Genomic DNA, 23,717 nt, shown 5'->3' with positions numbered 1-23,717 from the left:
CACAGCCGCTCATATTCTGAATTTATATTCCCTTGGCAAGAGAGATTGAGCAATCTTTAAATTGAGAGATATCTGAGAGAGAGAGAGAGAGAGAGAGAGAGAGACAGAGACAGAGAGACAGAGAGAGACAGAGGGAGAGACAGAGAGAGAGAGAGAGAAGTATTTTAAATAGCGGGGAAGCAGTTCGAGTGAGCAGGAGAGAGGAGCCCTGTGCACCTGCAGTTCCTTCACTCACTCTGTTTCCTAGACCTCTCACAACGCGAGCATAATTTTCGCTGAGTGTGACCCCAAAAGTTCAAGATTCTCTACTGGCCACCCTGTTCTCCCTCCAACCTCGCATATAACATGGCTGCTAAAACCCACGTCGTTTATCTAGTTGTAGATGAAAGAAATAGCCATCTGGCACTTTTATCTCACTATAAATTTTCTTTTTTCTTTGAGACGGAGTCTTGCTCTGTCGCCTAGGCCGGAGTGCAGTGGCGCGATCTCGGCTCACTGAAACCTCCGATTCCCTGCTTCGAGCGATTCTCCTGTCTCAGCCTCTCGAGTAGCTGAGATATCTGGCGCCCGCCACCACGTCCGCCTAATTTTTGTATTTTTAGTAGAGACAGGGTTTCACCATATTGGCCATGATGGTCTCAGTTTCCAGACCTCGTGATCCGCCAGTCTCGGCCTTCCAAAGTGCTGGGGTTACAAGCGTGAGTCGCCGAGCCCAGCCAAATTTTCTAAATTTATTTATTGTGTGTTTTACTCACACAAGAACGTACGCTCCACGAGGGCAGGGATTTTTGTCTGTTCACCACTACATCCCTAGCTCTTGGAGGAATGCCTTGCATACAGCAAGCATTTAATGAACACTTACAGATGAAGGAAGAAACACTGCGGGAAGGAGAGAAACGAGGGCCAGAGGCAGGAGAAGAGGAAGGAACGAGAGAAGGAAGGAAAAAGGAAGTGGAGGAGGAAAGAAGGCAGGCCGGTTTTCCCAGCCCCGCTGCGAGTCCAGCAGGCAGCGCGAAACTCCCACCAGAACTACAATTCCCGGCAGGCCCCGGGGCCCCCAGGGCTGGCCGCCGCGGCTCAGGCGGTACATGGCTCCACGCCCGCTGGGCTACCGGCGTGCCTTGCGAGCGCAGGTTGCGCCGCAGCGCCCGCCGGAACTTGTGGTCCTGGCGGCGGGTGGGGGTGGGGCCGGGCCTGGAGGCGGGCGGGGGCCGGGGGCGGGCACCGGCCCCTCCCCCGTCACTTCCTGCCGTGCTGCGGGCGCCGGAGCGGCTCTTCAGCGTTTGCGCCGGCGGCCGCCGCGTCTTACTCGGCTCCCCCTTCCTTTGACCCCCCCCACCCCCCGGCCCGGCGGCGCCCGCCTCCTTCGTGGCCACTCCGCCTCTTCCCTCCCTTCGTCCCTTCCTCCTCTCCCTTTTTCCTTCTTCCTTCCCCTTCTCGCCGCCGCCGCCCAGGACCGCCGGCCGGGGGACGAGCTCGGGGCAGCAGCCAGGTGAGACGGCCGGGCCGGGCCGGGCCTGGCGGGGCCCGCGCTGGCGCCGCGGCGGTAGGGAGTGGGCGGCGGGTGGGGCCTAGGCCTCCGCGGGCCCGCGCACCCCGCCGCCTTCCCCCGGGCCTCTCTCCAGCCCGCGGGGCCTTCCTGGAGGAGGCGGGTCCTCCTGCGCCCCCCGCCTCGGGGCGCCCCGAGGCCTGGCCCCCGGGCGCCCCCATCCGCTCCAGCCCTCGCCGGGGACACAAACAGGTGCCGCGGCCGCCTTTCCTCGTCCCGCGTGGCGCGCGCTGGGATGCCGAAGTTATTCCCGGGGCTGGAGCTGGGGGTGGGGGGGGTCCCCGTTTCAGGTCCCCGAGAGCTGGAGTCTCTCAGTCTCGCCTGCCCAGGTCTGTAGCTTAGTGGTTAAGAGCAAGCACGGCCCAGGTGTCCAAAACGGGTGCCAATCCCGGCTCTGCCCCATTAGGCAAGACACTTAAACTCTTTGTGTCTTGGTTGGAAAAGGGGCTGCTAACACCGTCCCTGCCTCTTAAGGCTGTTAGGGTTCAGTGAAATGGGGCGTGTAAAGCGCTTATCAGAGTGCCAGACCCACAGCGTGTCCCAATAAACCGTCTGCATAATTTATTAGCGTGATATGAAGGGATAATTTAGTGGGTAGAGTGGATAGAAGTTGACCTACCTATCCGTTTGGGTTTCTTAGAGGCTGCAGTGTTCCGCGTGCCCATGTCTAGGCATTGTTTTGAGTTGTTAACATCTGAAAGAGGCGTACACTTAATTGGAACACTGTAGTTGGCAGTCTGTAAACGATAGATGCTATTTCTTCCCATTTCCTCGGCTTAGCCGACTGCAGGATATTCACCAGCTCCCGCAGGATGAGCAACCTGTCCATTTCCCCCCGCCCCGCCATCATCCAGCTTCTTCTTGTCATTCCATTTCTGGGAAAGTTGCTGGCAGAAGCTTCGCTTGAGTTAAGCAGACCTATCAGGAGCACTTGCTGTGTGTCAGGCTTTGAAGGGGGGTGTACGAAGGTGGAAAGATTTGTCTGTCTTTTCTTGCTCTACGTCTCTTTTAAGTTTTTTTTCACCGAAGCTTTGCTTTTGTTCCCCCCTCCCTGATGGCTGACTTTCCTTTTAAGCCCTTGCCCCGCCTCCTTGTTGCAGTATTGCTTGTGTGGAAGTTTTCTTCGGTTCCGCGAAGATACGCGCCTCAGTCCGTTCTGTCACTGTTCTTTGGCCGTGTGGACCTTTTTAAGGTCATACTTCTCTTCTGCTTGTAGCTTTCATTGTTCAGAGCGTGGCGGAAAGAGTTAAATCAGGTTCCTTGTTGATTTTGGCCTTTCAGGAATCCGTGCTTACCAAATGTAAATTACGTTGCTACTTGTTGAGGTAAAAACTAAAAATACAGTTGGAGTGTAGAGCGAGCAGTTTCGGTTATCCTGGTGACAGGTGGGATTTTTAGAACATCAACTTTATTAAAGGATACTGGGTTTAAAAAATTTTTGTACTTAGTTTTATAGGTGTACTCTAAGGAAATGCAACTTATGGATGTTAAATTTTATACGAGTAAGGAGTGTGTTTACTTGAGTGATACTCCTGTATCGTTGTAGGCATTGAATTTCCTTAGTGAACTGAAAATATTTTGATTTATACCCATCTCTTAACACACATGCGGCAAAGTGGCCTCCTTGTTTCTTGACATTTTCCTAGAATTTTCTGACAGTCTTTTTTTTTTTTCTCCCCTCCGGAGCTGGAGTCTCACTGTTGTCTCCCAGGCTGGAGTGCAGTCGGCTCACTGCAACCCCTGCCTCCCGGGTTCAAACGATTCTCCTGCCTCGACCTCCTGAGTAGCTGGGATTACAGGTGCCTGCCATCGCGCCTGGCCTGAATTGCTCTTTTAAAACATGTAAGCAGGCAGGGCTCAGTGGCTCACACCTGTAATCCCAGCACTTTGGGAGGTGGAGGCGGGTGGATCACGAGGTCAGGAGATCGAGACCATCCTGGCCAACATGGTGAAACCTCATCTCTACTAAAAATACAAAAATTAGCCAGGTGTGATGGCGGGTGCCTGTAGTCCCAGCTACTCGGGAGGCTGAGGCAGGAGAATCGCTTGAACCCGGGAAGCGGAGGTTGCAGTGAGCAGAGATAGCGCCACTGCTCTCCAGCCTGGGCGACAGAGCGAGACTCCGTCTCAAAACAAAACAACACAACACCTCGTAACCAAACAACTAGTATACAAGCAGTATAAAGCATGTCCTCTATTGCTGCATCACAATGGCATATTGCAATAGGGAAATGGTATTTTGAATACCATTTTTTAAAAGTTTTTTATTCTGGGCCGGGCGCGGTGGCTCAAGCCTGTAATCCCAGCACTTTGGGAGGCCGAGGCGGGTGGATCACGAGGTCGAGAGATCAAGACCATCCTGGTCAACATGGTGAAACCCCGTCTCTACTAAAAATACAAAAAATTAGCTGGGCGTGGTGGCGCGTGCCTATAATCCCAGCTACTCAGGAGGCTGAGGCAGGAGAATTGCCTGAGCCCAGGAGGCGGAGGTTGCGGTGAGCCGAGATCGCGCCATTGCACTCCAGCCTGGGTAACAAGAGCGAAACTCTGTCTCAAAAAAAAAAAAAAAAAAAAAAAAAAAAAAAAAGTTTTTTATTCTGGAAAATATGCAAAAATTGAATAGTATGGAGAACCCCATGTATTAGTCACTCAGCTCTGACAATTATTAACTCATAGCCAAGGTCTGTCTTGTTTCATGTTGCATCCCCCTCACAAACTAGATTATTTTCAAAGAAATTTTGAACATCGTATCAAAACATTAGCGATTTTGACTTTTACCAGATTGCCCCAGATTATTAATGTCACAGAATCTACTTTTAGTAGAACCATAGTTTTCATTTTATTTGTTGGGCTTCACTGCTCTGTTTATAGATGATTTCTGTACAGCAGAAAAGAAAAATATAGCTCTTGCTCCAATGCTCTGCCCTCCTCAAAATCAAAATACAGCCTTGCTTCTTTGTTGTGTACAAAAGCAAAAATTCTTGAGCTATTAATGACTATAATTGAAAAGCTATCAGAAATACAGATTTCCCCGATCCTGTTTTGGCAGAGATCTGACTGTTAACCCACTTTTATAGAGATAACTTTGTGTCAAAGTTAAACTACAGTTAATAATTTGTAATGCAAACTTACTTTCTTTACAGTAGTGTAAATATACTGCTGTTACCCTAGGTTAAGAATTAAGCAAAATATAATCTTTTGTTGTAGAATTGTTTTTCGAAGAGCCCCCATCTGCTCTATTTGCAAATAACGAATTTAGCAAATATGAATGAAATCTTAATTTTTTGGAATGGTATGAAATCACAACATAAGTGTTCACATTTTTCTTTGTTGCCTAAAAGATCTCTTACTATGGAAGGTGACAGGAATATTATAAATGTTTGTCGTTGTTGCTTAACTTTTCAGATTTCTAGTCATGAATAGTTTTCCAGATTTTAGATGTATAACATTATCATTTCAGTTTTGTACGTTTACTTTTGAGCTTGGTCAAGTACAGTGGAAATGTTACATGTTGTGTTTTAGTTATTACTACCTAGAAAATGGGGAAGGATACACCTCTTAAATTAATAATTTAGGAAAAAAACACCAATTTAGTATCTGGGAAAGGACCCAACACATTTAACAAAATGTGTAGTGCTTCCCATTAAGCTTAAAGTAAAACTTTTAAGCATTGAGAATTGTTACCATGAATATAGTTTCTTCAGAATAAGTTGCTCTCTCTGGGCGTGGTGGCTCACACCTGTAATCACAACACTTTAGGAGGCCGAGGCAGGTGGATCACCTGAGGTCAAGAAATGAAGACCATGCTTGCCTACATAGTGAAACCCCGTTTCTGCTGAAAATACAAAAATTAGCCGGTGTGGTTGCAGGCGCTTGTAATCCCAGCTATTCTGGAGGCAGAGGCAGGAGAATCACTTGAACCTGGGAGGCAGAGGTTGCAGTGAGCCGAGATCGTGCCATTGCACTCTAGCCTGGGCAACAAGATCGAAACTCCATCTCAGAAAAAAAAAAAGTATATATACTTGACATTTATTTCGGTGTTTAATATTAGAAGTGTTTTGGTCTTTATTTAAAAGTTTGGTGATGTTTTTCTGACGAGAAATATGCCCTAGGAACCTAACTCTTGTTTGTGTCAATTAGCCTATGTTAGTCTGAAGTCTTAGTTTCCAAGAACATATCCATTACATTAAGAGGATTTACTGTATTTTTTTTGTTGTTGTTGGATTCTAAACATTTTAAGTTTAGAAATGGGCATGACTCATGGAACTCTCCCCTAAAGTCCAAATCATTAATGTCATTCTGGGTGTTATCAAATATGGATGCTGCTTCATCTAGTCTCTTTCGCCAATACCACAAGGCAGTCTCAGTTTGTAGGGCAACTTTGTTTGAGCCTTTTTATTGGATTGAGTAAGAGTGTAATTCAGTATAAAGATGAAACTTTCGGCCGGGCGTGGTGGCTCAAGCCTGTAATCCCAGCACTTTGGGAGGCCAAGGCGGCTGGATCACGAGGTTGAGAGATCGAGACCAACCTGGTCAACATGGTGAAACCCCGTCTCTACTAAAAATACAAAAAATTAGCTGGGCATGGTGGTGCGTGCCTATAATCGCAGCTACTCAGGAGGCTGAGGCAGGAGAATTGCCTGAACCCAGGAGGCGGAGGTTGCGGTGAGCCGAGATCGTGCCATTGCACTCTAGCCTGGGTAACAAGAGCGAAACTCCATCTCAAAAAAAAAAAAAAAAAAAAAAAAAAGATGAAACTTTCATGAAAAAGTTTTCTTTTTGTGGAATTCTATAAGCCAGTCTGTAGTTTGGTGCCCAGGCTGGTCTTGAACTCCTGAGATCAAGTAATCCTCCCACCTCAGCCTCCCTAGTAGCTGGGATTATAGGCAGAGGCCTTGTTTTCAGGAGCCTCTAAATTGGATCATCTTATTTGATGTCATGCCTAGTGATGCAGAATTGTTCAGTTTGAGGAAAGGTGAATTCCTCCCCTCTCAAGTAAGAGCTTTGGGGTTGCTTTCTTCTCAGAATGGGATATTAGAGCTTTCAAAACTGTTTAGAGAATTCTTTGACAGATTTTTTTCACATGACTTAACAGGTGGTTTTACATTGACTTCTGGTGATGGAGACATTTGTGATTGAAATGCTTCTGGTGTAATTTTCTACATGAGCTCTTTAATACTTCACCAGAATCAAGGCTATACCATTTGTGTTGTTCCAGAAAATATAAATTGCCAGTTAATTGTTGAACTGAGAGGACATGTTAGTTGCTATGGTTATTTCCCCCCAACATTTTGTTATGAAAAAATTTCAATTATATAATATAACAAAGTTTATGAAGTTTTATTGTACATCTCTTTAGATACCACGTAAATTTTAGGCAGAATTTGTTAAAGAAGTAGACTCAGGGAGCTCCCTCAAAGTATTATTTTTTTGAGATGGAGTTTCACTCTTGTTGCTCAGGCAACAATGGTGTGATCTTGGCTCACTGCAAACTCCTTGGTTCAGGTGATTCTCCTGCCTCAGTCTCCCAAGTAGCTGGGAGTACAGGCATGCACCACCATGTCCGGCAAATTTTGTATTTTTAGTAGAGATAGGGTTTCTCCATGTTGGTCAGGCAGGTCTTAGACTCCTGAGGTCAGGTGATCCGCCCGCTTAGGCCTCCCAAAGTGCTGGGATTACAGGCGTGAACCACCACAACCTGCCCTGTTTGTTTATTTCTGCCCTGTTTTATGGTGCTGAATACCATCTACTCTTTATCATTACCATTTTACCATACAGTATTATGAAGCTTGAATACTGTTGGCGAAATCCATTGTTCTCACCTGCTAGGGAGATAATAGGATTATAAATGTATAGCTATGTTGATCTTATCAAATGCCACCAGATAGATGGCTTGGATATCTGTCTTGTTGACAGCTTAATGCTCTGAACTAGAAAACCTTACTGCAAAGGAAAGTAATATTTTTAAAATGGTAAAATGAGAATTGCTGCAAATAGCTTTATTTTTTAAGTGTTTACATTCCCATACTAGTAAATAAGGTTGATGTTAACAGTGATTTATGTCACCAGATAAAAGGAAGTAGAGAAAAGTCTCTGCAGGCTGTTAATTGCTGTGGATTTTCTGGGATTACATATGTTTATTTGTTAAAGAAGTAGACTCAGGGAGCTCCCTCAAAGTACATTTACTGAAAGCAAAAGTGGAAAAATATATTTGAGAAAGTGTTTGCTTTCTATTAAAAATTAGTCTTCTAAATACCAAATCTGTAACCCATCTGGCTTCTGTTTAATCTGGAATCTAATTTGGGAAAGAAGTGTGAAGACCGTGGGTTTGTAACAGTAATGGAAGCAAGACTGGCCATTTTATTATGATAGAAATTTTGTGTCATGTCTCCAAGACAATAAAGCCTAAGAAAATCTATTTAAATACACTGGAGTCTTTTCCCCAAATGAAAATTATTGCTGAGAGTCAAATCTTCATTAGATCGCCTCTGTATTTTTTGGGGGGGGTTGGGGGCAGAATCTCTCTCTGTTGCCCAGGCTGGAGTGCAGTGGCGTGATCTTGGCTCACTGCACGCTCCACTTGCTGGGTTCAAGTGATTCCCGTGTCTCAGCCTCCCGAGTAGCTGGGACTACAAGTGTGCATCAGCACACCCAACTAATTTTTTGTATTTTTAGTAGAGATGGGATTTCTCCATGTTGCCCAGGCTGGTCTCGAACTCCTAAGCTCAGGCAGTCCGCCTACTTTGGCCTCCCAAAGTGCCAGGATTACAGGCTTGAGCCACTGTGCTAGACCTTGCCACTGTATATGATGTAGCAGTAGAACTGGTTGTTCAGTGAGTGGGTTGGTTTTAGTCAGCATGTTCTCTGATCCCATTTTAAAAAATTTTTTTTTTTTTTTTTTTTTTTTTTTTTTTTTTTTTGAGATGGAGTCTTGCTTTTTTGCCCAGGTTGGAGAGCAGTGGCTCAGTCTCAGCTTACTGCAACCTCTGCCTCCCAGGTTCAAGCAATTCTCCTGCCTCAGCCTCCTGAGTAGCTGGGACTACAGGCACACACCACCATGCCTGGCTAAATTTTTGTATTTTTTTTTTTTTTTTTTTTTGAGACAGAGTTTCGCTCTTGTTACCCAGGCTGGAGTGCAATGGCACGATCTCGGCTCACCGCAACCTCCGCCTCCTGGGTTCAGGCAATTCTCCTGCCTCAGCCTCCTGAGTAGCTGGGATTACAGGCATGTGCCACCATGCCCAGCTAATTTTTTGTATTTTTAGTAGAGACGGGGTTTCACCATGTTGACCAGGACGGTCTCGATCTCTCAACCTCGTGATCCACCCGCTTCGGCCTCCCAAAGTGCTAGGATTACAGGCTTGAGCCACCGCGCCCGGCAAATTTTTGTATTTTTAGTAGAGACGGGGTTTCACCGTGTTAGCCAAGATGGTCTCGATCTCCTGGCTCGTGATCCACCCACCTCGGCCTCCCAAAGTGCTGGAATTACAGGAGTGAGCCACCATGCGCAGCCCCATTATAAATTTTTTTACAAGTGGTGTGTCACTGTAAGTTTATAGATGTTTATGTGTAAGGACAGGTGTAGTGAATTTGCTGGATATTTTTTGCTGTTGAGCTCTTACCATGTGCCAGGTTAGAATTACAGGGTGAAGGTTATTTTATGCAGAAAAGGAAATCTAAAAGGTCAGGTTGAATTTACCTAATAATATAAAAGTTGTAGTTTATTTAGCTCTTGCCTTGAACCAAAGAAAAGAGTTTCTTAGATACTTTATGTTGTATTTCTAATACTCACAAACATCTTTGCAGAGGAAGGGTCATTATAGCTGAGAATACAGAAGCCCTTCTGAGAGGCGAGATAACTGGCTCAGGACTGTGAGCCACCAAGTATTAGTTTTAGAGCACAGGCTGGTCTGGCTTCAAAGTCAGTGCTCTTTTTTTACTGAACCATGCTTTGGCTCTAAATTATGCTTAGGTGCTTTTTGTTTAGGATAATTGATTCTGTTTGTGACTAGTGCCCCTACCACCCCCACTTTCCCCACCACAGCAGCTAGGATGAATTGTGCTCATTAGAACCTTAGATACATTTGAAAGAAAGTCTGGTTAAGTAATAGTCTTTTAAATGGACCCTTGAAATAGCTTTCCAGTTTACTTTTATTTGTTGTGTCAAATTAAGCTAAAACTTAAAGTTGATCCACAGGTTTGTGTCTGGGGAGGGGCTGTCTTACTAACCTTTGTATTGAAGAAGGCCAGCTCCTAAATTACTATTATGATGTGTCATGAAATTTGTTAAAAAACTGCCGGCCCATTCCGTCACTTTGGGAGGCCAGGGCAGGTGGATCACCTGAGGTCAGGAGTTCGAGACCAGCCTGGCTAACATGGTGAAACCCTCGTCTCTACTAAAAATACAAAAATTAGCTGGGCATGGTGGCGCATGCTTGTAATCACAGCTACTTGGGAGACTGAGGCAGGAGAAAGACTTGAACTCAGGAGGCGGAGGTTGCAGTGACCCAACATTGCTCTTGACTCAAAAAAAAAAAAAAAAAAAAAACCCAAAAATCAAAAAACTATAGTCCACATTGTTGCTGAAGAATTAATTTCTTGGCCGGGCGCGGTGGCTCAAGCCTGTAATCCCAGCACTTTGGGAGGCCGAGGCGGGTGGATCACGAGGTCAAGAGATCGAGACCATCCTGGTCAACATGGTGAAACCCCGTCTCTACTGAAAATACAAAAATTAGCTGGGCATGGTGGCGCGTGCCTGTAATCCCAGCTACTCAGGAGGCTGAGGCAGGAGAATTGCCTGAACTCAGGAGGCGGAGGTTGCGGTGAGCCGAGATCGTGCCATTGCACTCCAGCCTGGGTAACGAGAGCGAAACTCCTCCTCCTCAAAAAAAAAAAAAAAAAAAAAAAAAAAATTAATTTCTTCTGAATTCTAACGTTCTGCTTTATTGTAAATGAGTTAACTAAGCTTCCAGTTAACTTTATAAGGTAGGTGCTGGTTGCCCTCTTTGCCTTCTGGCCGTTTCTAACATCCCTTTTGTGGCTAATATTGTTAGGAGTATTTAATGCAGCTTTCTGTTTGGAATCGAACTACCTCTTCAACAGTTTTTTTGTACTTTCTTTGAGTTGGTGATCTGAATCAGAAGCTTTTTTGATATTCTACCCGGACAGTAGTCTTCTCTTATAGCTAATCTTAAAAGACCGGATCAATGAAATTAAATCTGCCTTTGGATTTGAGCTTTTAGTAAGATGGTGTCTGAAGTTCCATTTTGTGTTTAACCTCAGCTGAGGCTACCATGTAGTCTATAATGACATAACATGTCTCACTAATCACTAAAACGTGTTGGAAATACGCCTTGGGATGAAGTGAGCAGATAATGCTGCTTACATTGTTACTATATTGGCTCCCTTCAGAGATGAGCTTTAGGATCTAACTAGATCTTGTCTGATTCTCTCATGTCTTGGCTTATTTGAAGTCCATGCCTTCTGTAGATTAAAATTAACTGAGGCATGAATTTTCTACCCTTGCAGATTCCACCCTGACACAAATAGGGCCATTGTCTGCTGAAGCCTTTGTGACTTTATGCAGAATGCTGGGCAGTCCTTTCCTCTGTCAGAAAGAACAATTTATATATGATAGGTCTAATTATGCTTGGAAGCTTATATTCTTTGTTGCTCAATTGAACCTGCTCATTTAGGCTCCATGACTCTTTACCTAGATGACAGTCAAATATAGTTTGGCAAATAAGTTTCCTTTTCGTTTGTCATTGAGTAAACTTTTGCAACCTGTAATGTTTAGCAAGTGACTATTTCTAGATAGTAATTTTCCCTTTTAGTTGAGAATTTATTGAAGCACCAAACATAAAAAAGAATAAAATGAGGGCCGGGCGCGGTGGCTCAAGCCTGTAATCCCAGCACTTTGGGAGGCCGAGGCGGGTGGATCACGAGGTCAAGAGATCGAGACCAGCCTGGTCAATATGGTGAAACCCCGTCTCTACTAAAAATACAGAAAAATTAGCTGGGCATGGTGGCACGTGCCTGTAATCCCAGCTACTCAGGAGGCTGAGGCAGGAGAATTGCCTGAACCCAGGAGGCGGAGGTTGCGGTGAGCCGAGATGGTGCCATTGCACTCCAGCCTGGGTTAACAAGAGCGAAACTCCGTCTCAAAAAAAAAAAAAAAAAAAAAAAAAAAAAGAATAAAATGAAATAAGCTTTTTTTTACATGAAGACTTTCTAAAATTTGCTATTTTTTATATTCTTAATAGTGTGGTTTGAATGTGACTTTTTATAATGTCAGTGTGGTCTACTCTTTTTTTTTTTTTTTTTTTTTGAGGTGGGGTTTCGCTCTTGTTACCCAGGCTGGAGTGCAATGGTGCGATCTCGGCTCACCGCAACCTCCGCCTCCTGGGTTCAGGCAATTCTCCTGCCTCAGCCTCCTGAGTAGCTGGGACTACAGGCACGCGCCACCATGCCCAGCTAATTTTTTTTTTTTTGTATTTTTAGTAGAGATGGGGTTTCACCACGTTGACCAGGATGGTCTCGATCTCTTGACCTCGTGATCCACCCGCCTCAGCCTCCCAAAGTGCTGGGATTACAGGCTTGAGCCACCGCGCCCGGCTGGTCTACTCTAATAATATTAAACAGCTGACTTTGGCATGGCATGTCATACTTTTTTTTTTCTTGAGATGGAGTCTCGCTCTGTTGCCCAGGCTAGAGTACATTGGTACATTGTTGTCTTATTGCAACTTCCATCTCCTGGGTTCAAGCCATTCTCCTACGTCAGCCTCCTGAGTAGCTGGGATTACAGGCGCCTGCCACCATGACCAGCTAATTTTTTATGTTTTTAGTAGAGACAGGGTTTCACCATGTTGGCCAGGCTGTTCTCGAACTCCTGACCTTGTGATCTACCTGCCTTGGCCTCCAAAGTGTGGGGTTATAGGCGTGAGCCACCTCCCTGGCCAGCATGTCATAGTTTACAAGCATTTCACCTACATTACCAGTTAATCCACCCAAGAATCATATGATTATTGTTTTATTAAACATATCAAATTGTGGTAGGCTGGGTGTGGTGGCTCATGCCTGTAATCCCAGCACTTTGGGAGGTTGACACAGGTGGATTACTTGAGGTCAGGAGGTGGAGACTAGCCTGGCCAACATGGTGAAACCCCGACTTTACTAAAAATACAAAAATCAGCCAGGTGTGGTGGTGGGCGATTGTAATCCCACGGGAGGCTGAAGCAGGAGAATTGCTGGAACCCAGGAGGCGGAGGTTGCAGTGAGTGGATATCGTGCCACTTCACTCCAGCCTGGGTGACAGAGTGAGACTCTGTTTCAAAAAAAAAAAGAAAAGAAAAAGAAAGAAATTATGATTGTATCCCATTTTTTTTTTTCTGTCACCCAGGCTAGAGTGTGGTGGTACGATCATAGCTCACTGCAGCCTCAACCTCATGGACTCAAGCAATCCTCTCACATCAGCCTCCCGAGTATCTGGGACTGCAGGCACATACCACCACATCTGGTTAATTTTTAAATTATTGTGGAGACAGGGGTCTCACTGTGTTGCCCAGGCTGGTCTGGAAATCCTGGCCTCAAGTGATCCTTCTGCCTTAGCCTCCTGAAGTGCTGGGATTACAGGCATAACCCTTGGTGTTGTGTTTTGTTTTGTTTTGTTTTGTTTTGTTTTGAGGCAGAATCTTTCTCCATTGCCAGGCTGGAGTGCAGTGGTGGGATCTCGGCTCACTGCAACCTCCGCCTCCCGGTTTCAAGTGATTCTCCTGCTTCAGCCTTCTGGATTGCTTTAGGACTACAGGTGTACGCCACCACTCCTAGCTAAGTTTTACATTTTTAGTAGAGAGATGGGGTTTCACCCCATCTCTCTAGTAAAAATAGAGATGTTGGCCAGGATGGTCTCGGTCTCCTGACCTCGTGATCCACCCACCTCGGCCTCGCAAAGTGCTGGGATTATAGGAGTGAGCCACCATGCCAAGCCAGCATAACCCCATTTTATATATTAAAAAGGTGAAGCCTACAGATGTAACTTGCTTTGGGTTATTCAGCTGAGAAGCAGAGTTACAACCCAAACTCAGATCCCCAGTTGAGAGGTTTTTTTACATCATACCCAACGCTGGTTTGCCCTTATTCTGAATCAGTGTACAGTCAAAGGATCTTTTACCTATTTTGTTGTTTGTTTGTTTGATTTTGAGACAGGGTCTCATTCTGTCATCTAGGCTGCAGTGCAGTGGCACAATCACAGTTCATTGCAGCTTCCACCTCCTGGGTTCAGGCATTCCTCCCAGTGCAGCCTCCCAAGTAGCTGGGACCAAGGTGTATGTGCCACCACATCTGGCTACTTTAAAACATTTTTTTGTACAGGCAGAGTCTCACATTGTTGCCCAGCCTGATCTCAAATTCCTGGGCTTAGTCCTCCCACCTTGGCCTCCCAAAGTGCTGGGATTATAGGCGTGAGCGATCATACCCAGCCACCTTTTACATTTTTATGTGTCTTTTCCAGTTATGAGGTGCCATATATTATAAATGACTTGTTACTAGTAAAATGCTACTGTGAATTATTTATTTAAAAATTGGTATTGGGTGTAGGAATGTGAATTCCGTGGGCACAGTGGCTGTATCTTATTGTGCATATCTTTCTCCCCAGTGCCTAGAATAATGCCTACAAATAGTAGGTGTTGAATGAATAAAGCAGTGGATTTAATTCATGCTTTTTCATTCTAGTATGCTTTTTTCTTCTTTGAGACAGAGTCTTGCTCTGTCACCCAGGCTGGAGTGCAGTGGCGTGGTCTTGGCTTACTGCAACCTTCACCTCCCAGGTTCAAGCGATGCTCCCACCTCAGCCTTCCGAGAAGCTGAGATTACAGGCCTGCGCCACCATGTCCAACTAATATATATATTTTTTGAGACAAAGTCCCACTGTTCCCTAGGCTAGAGTGCCGTAGCACGATCTCGGCTCGCTGCAATCTCCACCTCCCAGGCTCTAGCAATTCTCGTGCCTTAGCCTCCCCAGTAGCCAGGATTATAGGCACCCGCCACCATGCCCAGCTAATTTTTTGTATTTTGCCATGTTGGCCACGCTGGTCTCAAACTCACGACCTCAGGTGATCCATCTGCCTTGGCCTCCCAAAGTGCCTGCTACTTTTTATATTTTTATTTAATTTTTGAGACAGTGTCTCACTTTGTTGTACAGGCGGGAGTGTAGTGGTCCTATCTCAGCTCACTGCAACCTCTGCCTCCGAGTTCAAGTGATTCTCCTGCCTCAGACTCCCAAGTAGCTGGGATTACAGGCATGCACCACTATGCCAGGCTAATTTTTGTATTTTTAGTGGAGGCGGGGTTTCACCATGTTGCCAGGCTGGTCTCGAACTCCTGGCCTCAGGTGATCCATCAGCCTTGGCCTCCCTAAGTTTTGGGATTACAAATGTGAGCCACTCCTCCCAGCCTAATTTTTGTATTTTTAGTAGAGAGAGAGTTTCACCATGTTGTCCAGGCTAGTCTTGAACTTCTGACCCCAGGTGTTCTACTCGCCTTGCCTTCCCCAAGTGCTGGGATTACAGGCATGAGCCGCCGTGCCCGGCTTAGTATGCATTCTTGACTGGGGGAAAAGTGAATTGGGTTTAACTTACAGTCTTTGTTATCTCTGCCATTGCAGAGGTGATTGTGTACTATATGAACATATTGGTAATAATCACCATGGCTTTGGATTATCTTTTGAAATTAGAGGATTTCAGAAAATAGATTTGCATATGGAAATGTGAATTTTTGTTTTTTTTTTTTGTGATGGAGTCTCACTTTGTCACCTATGCTGGAGTGTAGTGGTACAGTCAGGCAGAGCTCACTGCAGCTTCAACCTTCTCGTCCCAAGCAGTCCTCCCATCTCAGCCTTCCAAGTAGCTGAGACTACAGGTGCATGTCACCATGCCTGGCTAGTTTTAAAATTTTTTGTAGAGATGGGGTCTTTCTCTGTTGCCTAGGCTGGTCTCAAACTCCTGGGCTCTCTGTCTTGGCCTCCCAAAATGTTGGGATTACAGGCATGAGCCACCACACGTGGCCAAAATGTGAATGTTTGTATGAATCTCAGTTATCACTGTGTAAAAGTATTTGAGATCCAAATGGGTGCAGACTGCTCTATTTCTCATCTCTCTCCTCTTTTTGCAAAGTTGATGGTGGTGGTTTTTTAGTATCGTCATTATGTCTGACTCTAACAGCTCCTTTTTCCATTTTTATTTTTAACTTTTTCTGTGTTTTAATTTTTTAAATTTTATTTTAATAGAGACAGGTTCTCACCATATTGCCCAGGCTGGTCTCGAACGCCTGAGCTCAAGCGATTCGTCTGCCTTGGCCTTCCAAAGTGCTGGAGTTATAGGCATGAGCCATTGCACCTGTCCTTTATTTTTCACGTCTGCTTTGGGTTAGAAAACTGGACACCCTGCTTCTCAGAATAGGGGATTTGAAAACAAAACAAAAACTAGACACTCAAACTTACAGTTGTTTAACATAGATAGCTTGGCTTGAATGAGGCCCCTATTGGTAAAAAACATAGGCTGTGTTAGAAGGTCTTAGATATTTGTTTGGGCTGCTCAGAGGCCTTTTTCAGTTCCCATTCATGCCAGTCTTTGAATAGATGAGGTATTAGAACAACTGGGCTCTAGACTGGTTGTTCATATAATATACTGTCTACAAAAAGAACCTGAGCTGTTAAAATACCAAAGATAAACCAGAGCTCATGATTTATTTCTGGAATCAATTAGACAGACAACAACAATTTTTTTTTATTGCCTGTTAAGCCATAGTAGCAGTGAGAAACTGAAACAATAAAAAACACTTAGTGTTGTAAGAATGTGTAAAGGCATTTCAAGGTAAGAAATTCTGTTACTACTGATGACTACCGTTTAAATCAGGGGACCTCTAGGTAAATCAGACGGAAGAATTTGAGAATTAAACTCAAATTTTGTCACCTAAAGTTCATTTCTAAAAATGATTACGATTTGAACTTATAATGTGCTTTTTTCATATTTTGCAATTTATACCACTGTTTATATACGCAGTGCCTTTTGGTAAAATTTTCCATGAAATTGTATTTGCGTCACCAAGCATATGCTCACGACGTTTATGAATAAAATACTTAGCTAGTAGGTATAAAGGGAAAGAAAACACAGGTTCGAAAGTCAGTCTTATGTGATTGGACAATATGTAATGTACAGTTTCTTTTAAAAAGCAATATGAGACTGGGTGTGGTGGCTGACACTTATAATCCCAGCACTTTGGGAGGCTGAGGTGGGTGGATCACTTGAGGTCAGGTGTTCAAGACCAGCCTGGCCAACTTGGCGAAACCCCGCTGTCTCTACTAAAATAAAAATACAAAAACTAGCCAGGCATGGTGAAGGATTCTTGTAATCCTAGCTACTTGGAAGTCTGAGGCAGGAGAATTGCTTGAACCCAGGAGGCAGAGGTTGCAGTGAGCCAGCATCATGCAACTGTACTCTAGACTGGGTGACAGGGTGAGACCCCATCTCAAAAAAAAATCAACAAAGAAACCGCACAAAACCTTAACAGTTACAAGGTGTTCACATTACTCTCATCAGGAAATAATTGGGACTGGAAAAGGAAAGTTGTGCTCTCTCTTATAAATGTGTCTCTGCAAAATATTCCTCACCTGGTTTCCAGGCAATTGTGTCTTTTTGTTGTTGTTGTTTGAGACAGTCTCGCTCCATCGCCAGGTGCCTGCAACCTCCGCCTCCTGGGTTCAAGCAATTCTTCCTCAGCCTCCTGAGTAGCTGGGACTACACGTGCGCAACACCACGCCCAGCTAGTTTTTGTATTTTTAGCAGAGACAGGGTTTCACCATGTTGGCCAGGGTGGTCTTGATCTCTTGACTTAGTGATCTGCCTGCCTCGGCTTCCCAAAGTGCTGGGATTACAGGCATAAGCCACCACGCCTGGCCTCAGTGATATTCGTGAATTCTTTAATGAGTTGTGCGGAGAATGATTTTTACTTCTGACTGTACTGTTAGAGAAGCAAAATTAATTTTATGCAGTTTGAATTTATGCATACTTGATTTAATTAAAAAGTAGGTAGAGGAAACGTTATTGACAAGAATATAAAGCCTATGTTCTTTAAATATAGAGACATGAGAATTGATGACTGAAGCTGTCATTGAACGTGACTGGCTCAATAAGCTTGTTGGTCATAGTATCTTTTGTAGTTTGCTTTCTTTTTTTTTTTTTTTTTTTTTTTGAGACGGAGTTTTGCTCTTGTTACCCAGGCTGGAGTGCAATGGCGCGATCTCGGCTCACCGCAACCTCCGCCTCCTGGGCTCAGGCAGTTCTCCTGCCTCAGCCTCCTGAGTAGCTGGGATTACAGGCACGTGCCACCACGCCCAGCTAGTTTTTTTTTGTATTTTTAGTAGAGACGGGGTTTCACCATGTTGACCAGGATGGTCTCAATCTCTTGACCTCGTGATCCACCCGCCTCGGCCTCCCAAAGTGCTGGGATTACAGGCTTGAGCCACCGCGCCCGGCCGTGTAGTTTGCTTTCTTTTAAAAACCCTTTGATTTTTCAGATTGATGTTAAACATGGTGTTCAGACTTGTAGAATGAATTTAGCATTGTTTTCTGTTGTGCGACAGGGTTATGAATCAAGCTTCGTTTACCACTAGCAGCTTGTGAACATTCAGATAAAAAAGGAGTTTTCGCCGGGCGAGATGACTCAAGCCTGTAATTTCAGCATTTTCGGAGGCCGAGGCGGGTGGATCACCTGGGGTCAGGAGTTCAAGACCAGCCTGACCAACATGATGAAATCTCATATCTACTAAAAAATACAAAAATTAGCTGGGCATGGTGGTGGGCGCCTGTAATCCCAGCTACTCAGGAGGCTGAGGCATGAGAATCATGTGAACCAGGGAGGTGGAGGTTGCGGTGAGCCAAGATCGCATCATTGCACTCCTACCTGGGCAACAGAGCAAGACTCCATCTCAGACAAACAAAAGCAACAACAACAAAAGTTGTTTTATGCAGCCAACAAACATGAAAGAAGGCTCATCATCATTGGTCATTAGAGAAATGCAAATCAAAACCACGTTGAGATATCACCTCATACCAATTAGAATGGTGATCATTAAAAAATCAGGAGACAGCAGATGCTGGAGAGGATGTGGAGAAATAGAAATGCTTTTACACTGTTGGTGGGAGAGAAAATTAGTTCAGCTATTGTGGAAGACAATGTGACGATTCCTCAAGGGTCTAGAAATAGAAATAACATTTGACTGAGCAATCCCATTACTGGGTGTATACCCAAAGGATTATAAATCATTCTGTTATAGAGACACATGCACACGAAAGTTTATTGTGGCACTGTTCACAATAGCAAAGACGTGGAACCAACCCAAATACCCATCAATGATAGACTGAATAATGAAAATGTGACATATACACTGTGGAATACTATGCAGCCATAAAACGGATGAGTTCATGTCCTTTGCAGGGACATGGATGAAACTGGAAACCATCATTCTCAGCAAACTGACACAAGAACAGAAAACCAAACACTGCACGTTCTCACTCATAAGTGGATGTTGAACAATGAGAACACAGGGACACAGGGAGGGGAACATCATACCATCACACATCGGGGCCTGGGGGATGGGCGGCTAGGGGAGGAATAGCAGGGGGTGGGGGATTGGGGAGGGATAGCATTAGGAGAAATACCTAATGTAGATGATAGGGCGATGGATGCCACAAACCACCACCATGGCACGTGTATACCTATGTAACAAACCTGATGATCTACACGTGTACCCCAGAACTAAAAGTATTTTTTAATATATATATATATGTGTATATATATATATATATAACAACAAAAAAGTTGTTTTTTTTTTTTTTTTTTTTGAGACAGAGTCTTACTCTGTCACCAGTGCTGGAGTGCAGTGGTGTGATCTCAGCTCACTGCAACCTCTGCCTCATGGGTTGAAGTGATTCTCCCGCCTCAGCCTTGAGTAGCTAGGATTACAGGTGCCAAACACTACACCTAGCTAATTTTTTGTATGTTTAGTAGAAACAGGGTTTCACCATGTTGGCCACACTGGTCTCGAACTCCTGACCTTGTGATCTGCCCGCCTCAGCCTCCCAAGGTGCTGGGATTATAGGCGTGAGCCACCATGCCCAGCCCAAAAAATGAGTTTTCTAAGAGTGTTCAAGATTTTCTGGTCTTTTGTCAGGGCAATGCAAAATACACTATGTGGATTAACACTGCTTCATGTTTTTAACACTTTCCCTCTAAAAGCTGAAAGCACATTGCCATACCATATCACTGAGGTAGTAATTAGTAGACAAGTTAACCTACTTTCTTTGAGAATGAGGAAATGGAAGCATAAGGAAATTACTGAAGTTGTACAAAGCTCAGTAAGTGCATTTAAATTCATCATATTGGATTTGTGTAATGCTTTTCTTTTTAAAGAATTATATTGCTGGCGCTGTGGCTCACGCCTGTAATCCCAGCACTTTGGGAGGCTGAGGCTGGCGGATCACGAGGTCATGAGTTTGAGACCAGCATGGCCAATATGGTGAAACCCCGTTTCTACTAAACATACAAAAAATTCGCTGAGTATAGTGGCGGGCACATGTAATTCCAGCTACTCGAGAGGCTGAGGCAGGAGAATTGCTTGAACATGGAAGGCAGAGGTTGCAGTGAGCCGAGATTGCGCCATTGCACTCCAGCCTGGGCAACAAGAGCAAAACTCCATCTCAAAAAAAAAAAAAAAAGAATTGTATTATGCCTGAGGATTCCTTTAGTGTTTTGACTCTCTGACTGCTACAACTGAGCAACTGAGGCTTTGTCAAATCTCCTATTATAAAGTGTTTTGGGAAAAGTGAGGCACAGGGAAATGGATTGCCAAGAGTTGGGAGTGGAATTGAAAGTCACAACTCAAGTTTGATCTGATTTAATGTTGTTGGTTGCTACTTAACAGCAAGGCTGATTTCTTAGAAACTGAGTCTTTCCCATGATAGGCTGTCTGCAAGTTGGAAAAAAAAAAAAAAGAAAAACTGAGTCTTGGCACTGGTCTGTCAGATTATGAGCAGGTATTCATTTTTGTTGTGTTAAAACAGTTTTTGTTTTTGTTTTTGTTTTTTGGGAGATGGAGTCTTGCTCTGTCACCAGGCTGGAGCACAGTGGCACGGTCTTGGCTCACTGCAACCTCCAACTCCCAGGTTCAAGCGATTCTTCCGCCTTGGCCTCCCAAGTAGCTGGGCCTACAGGTGTGTGCCAAATGCCCAGCTAATTTTTGTATTTTTTTTTTTTTTTTATTACAGATGGGGTTTCACCATGTTGGCCAGGATGGTCTCAGTCTATTGACTTGGTGATCCACCCGCCTCGGCCTCCCAAAGTGCTGGGATTACAGGCGTTGGCCACTGTGCCTGGCCTTTGTTAAAACAGTTTTCTATGTTTGTATAAGTTTAGATTAAAAACTGTTTACAAATATATGTCCTTGAATTTTGTCATTTTTGAGAATGTCTCCTAGAGAAGGAGACACGGAAGCTTGATGAAGTTTTAAAACTAGAAAAGATAATAAGGATTATAGTTTTTAGGCTGTAGAGGTAAATTGTTTTTCACTTTATCATGGTATGATGAGTTTTCTAGGATGATAATTAATAATGAAAATCTCTTTTAGGAAATATTTCTTTAAGCAGACCATCTGACCTCCCAACTGTTACATTTGTGTGGAAAGTCCTCTGTTGCCCATGGCCTTGGGCCAAGTGTGAGACAGGGACTACATTCAGTCTCACTTGTATTGCAAGTGCAAACATCTTGAATGGCCTGGGTTGTTTTCAGGCATTATTTTTGGCTAATTTTATCCTCTTGCAAGTGAGTGTGCCTCCTCAGGGCTAATTCTCCTGCGTCTCTGTCTTGAGCATCAGGTACAGAGTGGCTTCGTTTCTTTCCCTTCCTCCCCTCCTTTCCCTTCCTTCTCTTCCTCCCTTCCTTTCCCTTCCTCCCACTCTCTCCCTTCCTTTTCCTTCCCCTCCTTCCTTTTCTTTTTCCCTTCCTCCTCCTTTCCCTTCCTTTCTCCTTCCATGGAGTTTATTCTTGTTGCTCAGGCTGCAGTGCAGTGGTGCAGTCTTGGCTTACCTCTGCCTCCACCTCCCAGGTTAAAGTGATTCTCCTGCCTCAGCCTCCCGAGTAGCTGGGATTACAGGCATGTGCTACCAGGCCCAGCTAATTTTGTATTTTTGGTAGAGAGGGGGTTTCTCCATTTTGGTAAGGCTGGTCTTGAACTCCTGATCTCAGGTGATCTGCCTGCCTCTGCCTCTCAAAGTGCTGGGATTACAGGGGTGAGCCACCAAATCTGGGCTTCCCCTCCCCCCCCTTTTTTGACAGTTTGGTCATATTTCTTTTAAAAAACCTTTTATTATTGGGTGATTTAGTATATATAGGCCTGCTGTTGAACATTATTTGCTTGACATTGACCTTAAAGCAGTTGTGTTTGAAATGATTGTATAGGATGGTAGTGATTAACATGCTTCTCTACTAGTGTCTGCCCTGTCTACAGGTATTTGGATAATGTTTGGAGTCAGTGAATTACTGTTTTGGGAGACTGGGAGGGGGAAGTAATGGTGGAGACTTGAGTTTACTTTCAGAAGACATACAACCACATTGCAACTAAAAGATATGTCAGAAAAGAATATTAGAAATAACTTGTAAAAGGTATGATGTGGGTATTTAGGTGTATTTCAAGGCTGTTGAAAAGGACTTTATATTGTAGAAAAAGTGGTTTATTCCTTAAGGTATTTTAATTGACCAAGTTTTTCTGGGAGTGGAGCCTCTCAAAAAACTAAAGAGAACATAGTAATGTATTTACACATGATTACTTAAAGATGTCACCTTGTGTCTTTGAGGAACAGTCTAACACATAGATCCTTTGCAGCATTTAAGGTTGTGCAATCTGCCATTTATGGGTTCACATGTAATAGATGGTTAATAAATTTTGGTTGAATATTGAGTGAATATATTTTAGAATTGTTAATTGCTTTATCACAGTGAGGCACTGGAGTGTTCCTTTGTATCTGTGTATCTATGTTACATCAGATTTACTGAAAGACATGCAAGGGGAGATGTTTAGTGAAATGTTATTTGGAGATACCACTTACTATGAAGGAGAATGATATGTTGATAACACAAAAGTGTAGCTACTACATTATAAGTTGTATTAATCCAGTTTAAAAACTGACTATTAAAAATGTTTTTTGGCTGGGTGCGGTGGCTAACACCTTTAATCCACCACTTTTGGAGGCTGACGTGGACGGATCACTTGAGGCCAGGAGTTCAAGACCAGCCTGACCAACTTGGTGAAACCCTACCTCTACTAAAAATACAAAAAAAATTAGCCAGGCATGTGGTACACGTCTGTAGTCCCCACTACTCGGGAGGCTAACACAGGAGAATCACTTGAACCTGGGAGGCAGAGGTTATGGTGAGCCAAGATTGTGCCATTGCACTCTAGCCTGGGTGACAGAGTGAAACTGTCTCAGAAAAATAAATAAATAAATGAATAATGTTTTCCCATAATTGCTTGAGTATTTCATAGGGCTAAGATTTTACAATCTGTAAGTTGAAAGTGGGTAAGACTGAGCATGTATTAGCAATAGCACAAGATAATTAAAAAAAGACTAAGTATGATTACAGATCATTCTGTAAACCGTTTCTAGAAGGATCGGCCTTCTTGTATTAAACAGATCACTTGGACTAGGTATTCAGTATGGTCTAGTCAGCAGTAGGTTCACTGCTGAGTGCCGAATATACATTTTGTGACCACTTTTTAGTACATTATGTATAATTAAAAAAACAGCTTTCATAGATCTCGTGCTCAGATTCTCCTTCCCTACAACCCATAAAAAGTATTTGACACTTGTAAAATGGTAGCTGCCAGCCAAGGCAAGATTCTATTTTTATGATAAGATTTTTGTGTTACCAAGCCAATCTTAAGACCCGAGAGGACTTGGAATTAAGGAATCTTTTAAAAGCAACATCTGTAACTTCATCATTTAGCACCCTTTGTTATTATGGTGCTTATGTATGCTATGTAAAATTAGGACTTGAGTATAAGATGAGTATGTTTTCCTGACCTGGTTGGTGTCTAAAGCCCTTCAAATAGAGAAAGAAC

At 44.0% G+C, this 23,717-nt stretch overlaps 1 protein-coding gene across 4 annotated transcripts in view; it reads left to right on the top strand.

Annotated features, from left to right (window-relative positions):
- Positions 1-1,239: 1,239 nt before the first annotated feature.
- The window catches only part of STAU1 (staufen double-stranded RNA binding protein 1), a 79,052-nt gene continuing 56,574 nt past the window's right edge, over positions 1,240-23,717 (top strand). Inside the window, exon 1 of one of the 4 annotated variants that reach the window (XM_039479552.2) lies at positions 1,240-1,492. The gene's annotated coding sequence lies outside the window, so the exon portion shown is untranslated. The remainder of the gene's footprint in view (positions 1,493-23,717) is intronic. The other 3 variants (XM_039479553.2, XM_039479554.2, XM_039479555.2) reach the window with 3 other exon arrangements.

This window comes from Saimiri boliviensis, chromosome 9 (assembly GCF_048565385.1).
Source record: "Saimiri boliviensis isolate mSaiBol1 chromosome 9, mSaiBol1.pri, whole genome shotgun sequence".
NCBI classification, from domain to species: Eukaryota; Metazoa; Chordata; class Mammalia; order Primates; family Cebidae; genus Saimiri; species Saimiri boliviensis.
Note: the sequence above shows the minus strand (reverse complement) of the source record. Positions and strands in the feature narration are given on the sequence as shown.